The sequence below is a fragment of the Prinia subflava genome, chromosome 22, assembly GCF_021018805.1.
Source record: "Prinia subflava isolate CZ2003 ecotype Zambia chromosome 22, Cam_Psub_1.2, whole genome shotgun sequence".
Taxonomy (NCBI): Eukaryota; Metazoa; Chordata; class Aves; order Passeriformes; family Cisticolidae; genus Prinia; species Prinia subflava.
In genome coordinates, this window is record NC_086268.1 from 4,581,623 (window position 1) to 4,593,670 (window position 12,048).

At 52.0% G+C, this 12,048-nt stretch overlaps 1 protein-coding gene across 1 annotated transcript in view; it reads right to left on the reverse strand.

The window, feature by feature from the left end:
• Nucleotides 1-12,048, reverse strand: part of LOC134561134 (protein CEPU-1) — a 361,313-nt gene that overhangs the window by 157,058 nt on the left and 192,207 nt on the right. The window lies entirely within an intron of this gene.

Below are 12,048 nucleotides of genomic sequence, written 5' to 3' on the forward strand. Positions count from 1 at the left end.
CAGTGGATTTTAGGGCTTGGGGTTTTGAGGTTTGGTGCTTCCCTCTGCCTCCCAGCAGGTCTCCCTGGCCAGCAGGAACAACTCCTGCCTTAGCCATCAGACAACCAAACCACTGAGCTCCTTTCAGGCAATCACCTAGATTTAAATTTGCCCAATGAAAAATCAATTTCTCTGGACACAAAATAAAAGTTTCCCAGGAATTTTGCAATAAAGGCACTTTCTGTGCAGAAATGTACAGTGACGGAAGACCAACGGGCTCTGACCAATCTGGTCTAGTTGAAGATGTCTCTGATCACTGCAGGAGGTTGAGTTAGGTGAGCTTTAAGGTCCCTTCCGACCCAAACCATTCTGGGATTCACAGCCAGAATTCCAGAGGTGGCTTTCTCCCTCCCTCCTCGCCGTGCCCTGATGCGCATTTGGGAACGGGCAAACGGAGCAAAGCAAAAAGATGCAGATGCCAAAGCACAGATGGAGACAGGAAAATCTCTCTTGCACGGGCCTCCCTTGTCTCCTCCATCCAGGCAGAGGCATCAGGAGCCTGCACATTTCCATTTGCACTGGCAGGGAGAGCAGGGACGGCTCCAGCCACGTCCACAGCGGGAACCTTCGGATCAGATTAACAAAGAGCCGCTGACGGCGACAGCTCCTCTGCTGCTCCCGTCACCCGCTCACAATTTACTCTAACAGCCTCCAGAAAGGACACGCGTTCCTTGGGCGTTTATCCAAGGAAAGGTGGAGCCCCCACGGGGAGCACGGCCTGGGGGCAGCTGGAAGGACGCTGGCAGCACCCCCTCACCCCCACCCTGCGGCATCGCTCTCGGACAAGCTGCCCAGCCCAGGGACACATCCACAGCCTTGGCGCTGCCTCAAACATCATCTCTCCCTCACTTAAATAAAAGCTTCCAGCACGGCCAGCTCTTATCGTTATGATTCGGGACAACAAAATAACTATACAAGTCTCCAAGCCTTCATTGGAGGGCATATAGTGAAGGTTTATTACAAGCACATTCTTTTTATACAGCACTTCAGTACGATGAATATGATCGGTCATTTAGAGCCTACACCTTTTTTGTAAACATCCTTGCCAGTAAACAAGTTAGAAAAACACCACCTGCTAATGGTTTTTCACCTTCCAAGGATTGTTTGGATTCCTCCTCGTGATTTCCCAGACCAGAATGGGAAAGCTGTGTACTTGACTTTCCCACAGGTTCAAGGTAGTGCCTGAAGCCTGAAGATCTCTTATTTGACCACTGTCAGTTCCCACAAGCTCCCTCCAGGAATGAGTGGAAGCTCCCTGCACACAGGGCCACCCCTCCATCACCACAACTCAGCACAGTGCAACACTGGACTCCTTCAGAATTCCCATTAGGAGCACCTCCACACCTTCACTGCCCCAAATGAGACCCCCTCCAACCTTCATTTTGACCTCTAAAATAAAAGCAGTCGTAATTAAGATGAGCTGGGTTTATGAGCCAGCAGATTCCAGACATATTTCCATCCTTTTTTGTGCAACCCCAGCATCTCAAAGCTGCTGCTCACACAAAGCCTGGATTCCTCTGCAGTTGCATGGTGCCAGTAACATTAAAAAAACCATCAACTCTGATGAGACCACTGAGACCTGCAATAAAAACAGGAGGGCTGCTTGCACCACACACATCTGCTGCCAGCATCCTCCTCCACACCGGACTCCTGCTCTCCAGGCTGGAATCCAAGGGGGTCACAACACTCTCGGGGAGCCCCTCACCACCCACCCATCTCCGAATGAATGGAAGCACTGCCAAACCAGAACTGAGGGGATGGAAACTCCAAGCACACGCTCCCAAAGGCAGCTTGTGAGATCTGCAAGGCAGCGGGGATGGAATGAGGTCAGAAAGGGAAGAATTGGTGACAAAGAGGAGCCAGGACCTCGAGTCCAGGCTCTGAGAGGGAAGATAATAAAAAGGCATCATCCCTTTGCAGCCAGTGAATTGTTGCCTAAGCCCGAGGATCACAGACAGCCTCTCGTCTGAACGGAGCAGTCAAGTGAAGACATTTCTCAGCCATTAAGTCGAGCGATAAAGCGCCTGCAGTAAAGTCAGGCAAGTGGAATTTATCATGGCACCGTGCAGATTGTAGGGCCAGGAGAGAGCTGGCTCGGGTCAACACGTTGACCTCTTGTGTTGCCTAAAGATCCTTCCCTTCATCATCTCCATTAACATCCTGTCTCCGCGCTGTGGCCGGCACCGGCGCTCCCTCCCTGGGGACTCTCCCCCTTCCCTCCCAACTGGGGAACACTTTCTTAGCCAAGCAGAAAAACTTCCCTTTCCTTAGCTCCAAGCCACTACTCCTTGTTCTACCACCTTTGGAGACCAGGAATAATTCCCTTTCTTCATTTCCAACATTGCCCAGAAGAGCTTTAGAGATTGTGATCCCTTTCCACCTCCTCAGGAGGCTTCTTCTCCTTTGCTAGTCTATAATTTAGGGTGGAATGGTGCAGCCCAGCCTTGTGATGTGCCTACTCTGAGAAGTCACCTCCACATTCCAGGGAAAAAGTTTTATCCTGACAATGACATTTTTTTCCTCAAATATGCACAGGGATCATCCTGCTCCTCCCAGCCAGGGCTGCAGTTTTAAACTCCCTGCTGCCCACAGAAGCTGTGGCTGCCTTATCCCTGGAATTGTTCAAGGCCAGGTTAGATGAGGTTTGGAGCAACCTGACCCAATGGAAGCCCCCTACCTGTGTCAGGGGCTGGAATGAAATAAACTTTAAGGTCCCTTCCCACCTGAACCATTCTTTGATTCTACAAAATCCTCTTTGGTTATGGTGTTCAGTAAGGAAATAAATAAATTTTGAACAATGCCACGCAGCCAGCATGGGCAATTTGGAGCAGTCAAGGAGGGTAAAAGTTCTTCCAAATCCCTGTGATCTCAGATCTCAGCCATTCAGCTCCCATCAGGCAGGTTTTTGTTAGGGATCAATGACCTTGTTTAGACCAAAACCATCCAAGCCCAGCAACCTGCAGCACTGAGGATGTTTTCCTGCTGTTGGTCGGCTGAAGTTATTCTCATTTCTGCCTTTTTCTATTTCCTAGCAGAGACAGCAGAACAACCATCGGGAAGACAATTCCCAGGATGATTCCTGCCTTGTATCAGAGGAGCCAAAACGCGCAGATGAAAACTCTGCAAATGTTTTGCAAGGGAGCAGGAGCCCTTTTGAAGATGGCTGATTTCCCAGCACAAACATTTCATCCAGCCCTGAGAGTTCTTTGCAAAACAGTTTGAGCCCCACAAAAAAACAACCAACAAGAAAACCCAAAAAACTGTCAAAACATTGTGAAGGAGACTGAATTTTTCTGTTCATTTCAAGAGGAACCGTCAGCACCCAGGACCAACAGACTGGTGGGTGCACAGCAGTACATGGAATTCAGGTATTTGGGTTTTCTGCCTTCCCCATTCAAGAGCCAAGTTGTTGCAGTGCTCCTTGTTGGAGGGACAGTGCAGGGTCACCTCACCAAAGCTCCAAAATTAAACAACCAACCTCTCTGTACCCAAAAAGCACAACCCAAAAAAATGCTGAACCCCCAAAATCATAGAAATCTAGAATGGTTTGGGATGGGAGGAGACTTAAAGTTCATCCTATCCCAAACCCCTGCCCTGGGCAGGGACACCTTCCATTACCCCAGGATGCTCCAAGCCCTGTCCAACCTGGCCTTGGACACTCTCAGGCATGGGGCAGCCACAGCTTCTCTGGACACCCTGTGCCAGGGCCTGCCCACCCTCACAGGGAAGAATTTCTTCCCAGTATCCCATCCAGCCCTGCCCTCTGGCAGTGTCAAACCATTGCCTCTTGTCCTGTCCCTCCATCCCTTGTCCCCAGTCCCTCTCCAGCTCTCCTGGAGCCCCTTTAGGCCCTGGCAGGGGCTCTGAGCTCTCCCTGGAGCCTTCTCCTCTCCAGGTGAGCACCCCCAGCTCTCCCAGCCTGGCTCCAGAGCAGAGGGGCTCCAGCCCTGGAGCATCTCCTCTGGACTCTATCCAGCAGCTCCACATCCTTCTGCTGTTAGGTGCCAAAAAACCAAACAGATAAAGATTTGACACTGTGCTGCTTTTTCCTCCCTGCCTGGCTGCTCTCCACCCTCTGCCCTTCCCTTTTGCAGCCTCTCCTGCTGCCCCCAGGTGCTGCTGATCCCCACAGCCCCTCCTGGGCACCCCTCGGCCGCTGATGGCTGTGGGCAGCACGGGGGAGGCTGGATTGTTACAGTATTTGGGACTGCTGAAATAATGATATAAAACTCCATTTTCTGGGAGGGCTCATAGTAGTGTTTATTAAAAGACAGTAAAGACAGTCTCTTTCTATACACTGTTTCAGTACAATTGGACACAACTGGTCATTCAGGCCAACGCCTCTTCATAAACACCTCTGCAAGTAAACAAGTGGCAAAACAGCAGGTGCAGGGATTAGGAATTGTTTGGAATGTCTGCTCACCGCTCCCCCAGAGCAAATGCCTGGGACAGTCTATCTGACTGCCCTCCTCACAGGCTCTGCTGTGCCTGAAGCCCGACAGTCTCTCTCTGACCGCTGTCAGCATCCGCGGGGGCTGCGCCGGCTCTCTCCCCGTTCCCTCCTCTCCACCTGGCTGCCGGATGGATGGGCAGAGCCTGTCAGCACGGCCAGAGCTGCACACAGCTCCCAACAAGCTCCTGGGGTGCCTGCCAGCCCCAGGCTCGTGTGCCCCCAGCTATTCCTGCTAGCCCATGCCCTCACCCGGCCTGCTGGAGCACCAGTGTAGTGCTGGGTGTCATCCTTCCTGAGGAGCAGCACAACCAAACCACCAAACCACCTCAGCAGGAGGAAAATGATGTTGCCACACACTCCCGGCTCACTTACCAAAATACCAGGCTAAAACCAGGCTGATGTGGCCCCAAGCCTGCTGTCTCTCCTAGGACTAGCTTTAAAATGACCTGTCCCTTGCTGGCACAGGTTTAACCACCAAAACAGGCTGCAGGCACCTGAGGAAGCAGATGAACCCCTCTTGCATCCAGACCTCAGGAGACATCCATCCCAAGCTGCTGCCCATCCCTCGTGCCTCTGCATTCCAGCTCTGGTTATAAAAGCCAGCTGGGAGGGAGGGCTGCAGGGAGCTGCTGCTTCCCAGCCAAGCCAGGACGCAGCTCTGGTGCTCGTGAGCATCCCCTCCCCGAGGGAGGATCCGTACCCCGGGTGCAGCAGGCTGGAGATGACGGGATGCAGCAGCTAATTTGCACTAATGGTCCCAGAAAGGCAGGGAGAGCTCTCCAGAGGAGAACATACTTGAGCAATAACATAAATAGCTCCACGTTTCCAAGCAAAAAGTCCTTGAGGACAGAAGAGAGGCCCTACAGTTGAATATCTCTCCCCCACCTGCACTGAAACTTGGCTGGGGATGTTGGAAAAGAGCTGCCCAGGCAGGGAAAAACATCAGATCTGAAATGTGAGCAGCAGCTCTTGGAAGAAGCTGGAGCACGGCTGGATGTCCAGTGCTGCTTTCCATGCCTGTTTGGACAGACTGATGGCAGTCCTGGGAAGAGCCCAGCCCGGAGCACGTTTGGCTCCGTCGCCAGCCCAAGGCAAAAAAGTCAGCCCATCTGTGCTGAGACAGGTTGATATAGAGGGCGAAATGCCTAAGTAAAATTCCACAACAGGGCATTAAAAAGATGTAATAAAATATACACGAGTTATTAAATATTGTCATCAAGATGAATCATAAATCAGAGGTTTTATGGTTTCTGATTATAAATTCCATTTATTCTGTAAGCGTTTAAAGAAAGAAAAATGGAGATTCAGTAAAGATTTAAGCCCAGCCATGATGCTGCTGATATTTCACTGTTGCTTGTGGATGACACGGCTGTGGGAGCCCAGTGTTGGGTACACAGAATTGTCTGGAAGGATCCTCTTGTGCCATTAAAAATTCCAATATTGTTATGGACAGCACTACAGAGTTCCTGCACTGCAAACTCTCCTGCTCACCCTGTTTATGGGTTGTGAGATGCAGCTGGCTTTCACAAAGAGAGAAATCATCATTTCGGGGAAGGGAAGGCTAAAACCAGAGAGCGTATGTGGGAAATACCTTTTCCCCTCTTCAAATGCCAAGAGAAATATCAAAGAAATTGCTTTCTGGGAAAGACTCAAGGGTTCAAATAAACTGTCAAGTGCCGGGTGCCAGCACTTCCCTCCTCCTGCCACAGCAGGACCGTGAGGCTTCTCCTGTGGAGATGCCACCACAAAGCAATGTCAGGAGGTACAAGCCTTGAAAAGATTTCCACAGGAAAACAAGCAAAGGGACAGCCCGTGCCATCCCATTCTGAAGGGGATCTCAGCCCAAGCCAGCCTCAAGCTACCAAAACCCTGCCCTGGTATTCTACAGGCACAACCCAGGCGTGTCGACAGCCCTGGTGCTCCCTCAGCAATGAGTATTTCCTATATTTAACGCCCATTCCCATTTTTCAGCATCACAAAACAGTGCTAGGTCGTTCCTTGTCCAGCCCTAAAACAGGTTGACTCAGTCCCCAGCTGGCATTTTTCAGCTAAGACAAAGCACACACCTGATGTACAGCTTTGCACGGGCTGTTTCCGTTCACCTTAATCCATTCACCATCCTATTGCAGTTCATTTCCAGGGGAACCAAAGCCCACGGACACAGATCCATAACCCCGGCCATTAAATCCCATCTCTCAGATAGGCTGGGTGGAAGCTGGACCACAGGGCAGATCCTGTTTAATTAGGGCTCATAAAACCAGCTCAGTGCTGCACCGGGGAGTGAGGCTGATTTGCAGCTGCCTTTAAAACGGAGCAGGGTTACTGCTTCAGCAGTTTTCCCAGCCAGTTTTATGGATGCAACAATAAAGCCAAAAAAAAAAATTTAAAAAAATAGAAGTTTGCCTGCCAGGAATTTTAGTGCCGAAGCATCTGATAACGTCACGGCAGCTTGTGGTGGGATGGAGGGAAGGAGAGCACTGGGATGGGAGGGGAGATGGGGATGAGCTGCAGGAGGGAGGCAAAGCCAGCCTTGCTAAGCCACAGCAGCTCCTCAGTGGGGAGATAAGACACGTTCAAAACGAGCTGTGCTGTATTTCCAAATAGCCTGTGCGAGGGTTTATGTCTGGCCAGATGAAGCAGTGATGGGCTGCCAGGCTGGGGTTTATGAGGTGCAGCAAGGAGGGGGTGCCATGAGCCTTGGCTGGGGGGAAATACTGGGATATGCAGAATCCCAGAATCCCAGAACGGCTTGGGATGGGAAGGATTTTCAAGCTCATCCCATTCCACCCCCTGCCATGGGCAGGGACACCTTCCACTGCCCCAGGGTGCTCCAAACTCCGTCCAGCCTGGCCTTGGACACTTCCAGGGATGGGGCAGTTGCACCCCTGTGCCAGGGCCTTCTAAAGCTACTCTCTTTCATCAAAACAAATGAAATAAGTCTTCTTTTTTTTTTTTTTTTAATGTCTGAGTAAAAATTCTGTCATCCCCCCACTGCCAACTCCTTCTGAGCTTCTCAGGCTGCCCCTGAATGGCTGTGCTGGGGTTTTACAGCCTGGTGCACTTCTCTGCCCAAGCTCTCCCAGCTGTGTGCACATGGAAGCCACCAGACAAGGAGCCAGGCTGTGGGAGAGGAGCAGGGATGAGCTTATTCCTGTTCCTGAGCCTCCAAATGCGGCCTGGCCCTGGACAAGGTGAGCTGGTTGCTTGTGTGAGCCGTCACCACAGCCCCAGGCACAGGCACGACAGTCCAGGAGGGCATTTGGAAAGACAAACTGGCGGATCAAGGTAAAAAAAAAGAGGGCAAAAGCAGCACCTGAAGTTTCTGGGATAGGAAAATAAGAGGATGAAAGCCTCCCTCAATGCCAGCCAGGGCAAATCTGCACTTCCCATCCTGCCTCGTCGGCTGCGGCTTTGGGTAAAAATGTGATGAAGCAGCTTTATGCATGAAAGAGGCCAATTTAAAAGAAAAAAAACCAGGGCAAGTGTAAGGAAAAAGAAGAACAGAGCGAGACTGATGGGGTCAGGGCGCTGTTAAGGATGTCAATACCCATCACTCACCAGTAACCTTTCTGTAACTCCTGACCCCGCTGTGGCTGTCGCGAAACCGCAGCAAAATTAAAACAGAAATGAAGCAGCATCAGGTCCTGGCGAGAGGAGGCAGCGCCTGACAGGCAAGGTAAGGGCCTGACGGGGAGACAAGGAGAGGGCACAGAGCCGGGCAAAGGGGGGATGCGGGGTGTGGGATGCAGGGTGTGGGATGCAGGGTGTGGGATGCAGGGTGTGGGATGTGGGGTGTGGGATGCAGGATGCAGGGTGTGGAATGCGGAGAGCGAGGCGTGGGATGCAGGGTGTGGGATGTGAGGTATGGGATGAGGGGTGTGGAGTGCGGGATGCAGGATGTGGAGTGTGAGATGTGGGAGGCAGGATGTATGGTATGGGATGTATGATGTGGGATGTGGGATGCGGGATGCAGGGTGTGGGATACGAGGTGTGGGATTTGGGATGCGGCATGCAGGGTGTGGGATGTGGGATTTGGGATGCAGGGTGCGGGATGTGGAGTGTGGGATGTGGGATTCAGGGTGTAGGATGTGTGATGTGGGATGCGGGGTGTGGGATTTGGGATGCGGGATGTGGGATGCGGGATGCAGGATGCAGGATTTGGGATGCGGGATGCATTGTGTGGGATGTGGTGGCGAGGGGAGAGGGTGGGATGCTCGCTGCTGGCACAGCAGGACACGGAGCAGGGGGGCGAGGTGAGCCTGACAGCAGTGGGCTGGAGGAGCTGAGGATCGCCCTGAGAGAGAGGAAGGACAAGGCTGATGCACCCCAAGAGCTGAGGCTGGAGGGGGGACAGCGGATCGCTACAGCCGGTGGGGTTACCACAGCACCACTCTGTGCCTTGGGGGATTTCTGGTAAGAAAAGGCGATTTCCTCAGGTTGCAGGTGGGTTTTCACGCAGTCCTGCATCCCATCCATCCATAAAAGTAGTGAAATAAGCAGCAAACCTCCCTCTGAGAGGGCTGGAGCTGCAGCAGCACGATGCTCCCCTCTCCTCCTGCCCCCGGCTCTCTGTGCAAATTTAAAGCATGTTCCAGATATGGGCTGACCTTTCCAGAACACATGAAAAGGCAAAAGGAGAGATGGAAATGCACAGAAGGGAAAATGTGCCTTGCAATGGAAAACAGACCATGCACATCCCACCTGGCAAAATGGGGAAGAAGGGGATCTGGCCTGGGATCAGTCCCAACCAAAGCCAGGTCTTCTTGATGCTGTCCCAACACCACAGGGCAGGTCCCAAGGCAGACCCTGAGCAGATTTAGCCCTAAAGCACGTGGGCCCAGCTCTCCTGGCGAGGGTTGCCCTTGCTGGGAAGCATCCACAGTGATCTCTCAGCTATTTAACCAGATTTTGAGGGAGATAAAACCTCCAGATCAGCTTACGGAGCAAGCAGACCATGGCAAAGCCTCTCCAGCACTGTTTCACACCTCGGGCAGCTTGCAGAGCATCAATCTCCCTCCCCATCACACAGATACCTGCCTTTCTCTTTTGCCAGCCTCTCCCTCAGCCTGCTGTTGTGAGAAAAGCAGGACAAGCTCATCCCCGGCGCCAGCGGTTCTGCGCCGCACCAGGCACAGCCCGCGCCAAGAACAAGCACAGAGGGAAGGCAATCAGGAGAACCACGGGAGATTCTGTCACACACAAGCAGCGCTGAACCTGCTGGGACCCCGTGGATGGCAAGGACACAGACCCCTGGGGTCCTGCCTTCCCCGTCACGGCGCTTCCAGCTTTGAGCTGGGCCAAGGTGAGGGTTCCTGCGCTCGTGGGCACAGCTCTGCCTCCGCCTCCCAGCCCGGCACAGCGTGCAGGATCAGCTCAGGCTCCTCTCTGCAAGACATCCAGAAGCTGAGACATAGCTGATCCATCTTCCCCGCTGAAAGAGTGTAAACAACTCAGCTGCAGGCTTGGAGTGCGAGAGAGGACACGCAGTTGGAAATTTTAAGGGCCAATTTACTAGGTAATTTACTAAACACGCTAATAATTGACATTGCAAGCACCATCCCGCTGTCCCCAGCTCCTGCCTAATATCCGTAGCAAGAGGGAGAAAACAGCTTTCCCTGTCCTCGTCGCTCCACAAAGCCTCCTCTGCCAGCCACATCCTGGATGCCATCTGGGCAGCTTCGCTCTGCTCAATCCCAACCAACACAACAGCAACCCTGGCAAAACCCAGGCTCCTGATTAGTATGCATATTTCTGAGCGCTGATTCCACCTGAGGATCTGTGCAAGGGAAAGGTGTGTTGTAATTACCACCTCTTCCCTAGCTGTAATTAAAGACAAACTGAAGGGAGTTATGCCCAGGCTTTTGGTTTCCCTGAAGCTTTTCCCCGTGCCAAATAAACAGCTCTGCAAGAAAATTCCCAGCAGCTTCTTGGAAAAAAAGGCAGCAGCTCAGCCTGGAGTTGCAGCCTGGTTTAGATGATGGTATTTAGACTGGGCTTTTCATCCAGACACAAGGAGAGGGCTGGAATCCAGGTATCCCACAGCCTTTAGCCACGTGCTGCAGGAGGGGATGAACTGCCCTCTGTGTGAGGAACACAGGTCATGGAAGGGTTTGTGATGGAAGGGACCTTAAAGATCATCTCTGCCATGGGCAGGGACAGCTTCCACTATCCCAGGTTGCTCCAAGCCCTGTCCAGCCTGGCCTTGGACATTTCCAGAGATCCAGGGGCAGCCACAGCTGCTCTGGGCACCCTGTGCCAGGGCCTCTTCATGCTCACAGGGAACAATTTCTTCCCAATATCCCATCTAACCCCGCCCTCTGGCAATGGGAATACATTCTCTCTTGTCCTGTCACTCCAGGCCCTCTTCCAGAGTCCCTCTCCAGTCTCTTGAAGCCTCCTCAGGCACTGGAAGGTCTTCCCTGGCTGGCAGATGACCAGGTTAAACCGGATCCCCGTGATTTAAGTGACTAAGCCTGGGTGTGGTGAAGCCCAGCACACCCAAAGGTGGCATCTCTGCACCAGTGGAAGTTGCACGTTCAGTCCTGTTCAACAAAACATCCCAGGCCATTAAATCCCTGCACAAATGGGAGGGATTTGGGCTGTTTGTTTGGTCAGAAATGCTGTTTTGTTGAAATTTAAAACTTCCCATGGGAACATGTTGACTTTGACAAAGTCACGTTTGTGCTTTTATTGCCTCGATTTGCTTCATTTTAATTCCAAGCACCTCTGCTGGTTCTTAATGGTTTCTGTTCCTACCTAGCAAATCTTTTGGAGAGATGCTCTGCTTCCCCCACTTCTCCCCATTAAGAAACTCCACTTGCAAGACAGGAAATGAAATTCTAAATTCACAATTCAGTTCATATTTAACATAACCTCTGCATTATTGTCAGGGATTCCAAATCAATCCAATCCTGGGCACTGTGGGGGGCACCCACAGCCAGGTGCCCAAAGGACCAGTGAACATCTTTGAATTTATTTCTGTCCTGCACCTGGCTGGATCCACACGTTAGAAATGAGGATGCAAACCTGATGAGCAGTAAATAACTCTGTGCCCTCAAAGGCACAGGGCTTTCAAGAGCCCTCTCACCACTCTCTCAAGAAAAAAAAACAAACCAAAAAAAAACCCTCAGGGTCCACAAAGGCCTTTCACATTGAGCATCTTCAGCCTGAAAAGCCCTTCAAAGTTGTCACTCTCAGCAAGCCGGGTCACAGTTGGCAATTAATCATTCACTTGATTAATTTTGCCTCCTTTAGCCTGCGAGTCCCCGCAGGCACGAATCGCTGCCGGGGTGAGGAAGCCGTGGGTGGGCTGTGAGTGCACCTGAGTCAGAGCCAACGTGGAAGTGCCTTGGGAGCACGAAGCAAAACAACCCTGCAAGAGGTGCCAGACACGGACACGAGGTCAAAGCTCCTGCCCAAATGCCTGGGCAAGCAAATTCCTTAAAAAAATTCCTCTGGTGGTGTAATGACCTCGCTGAGACATCACATCACACATCCCTCCTCCTCCTCTTCACCTTAATTCAGCCTTACTCTACTCTCTCCAGTGGACAGCAAAA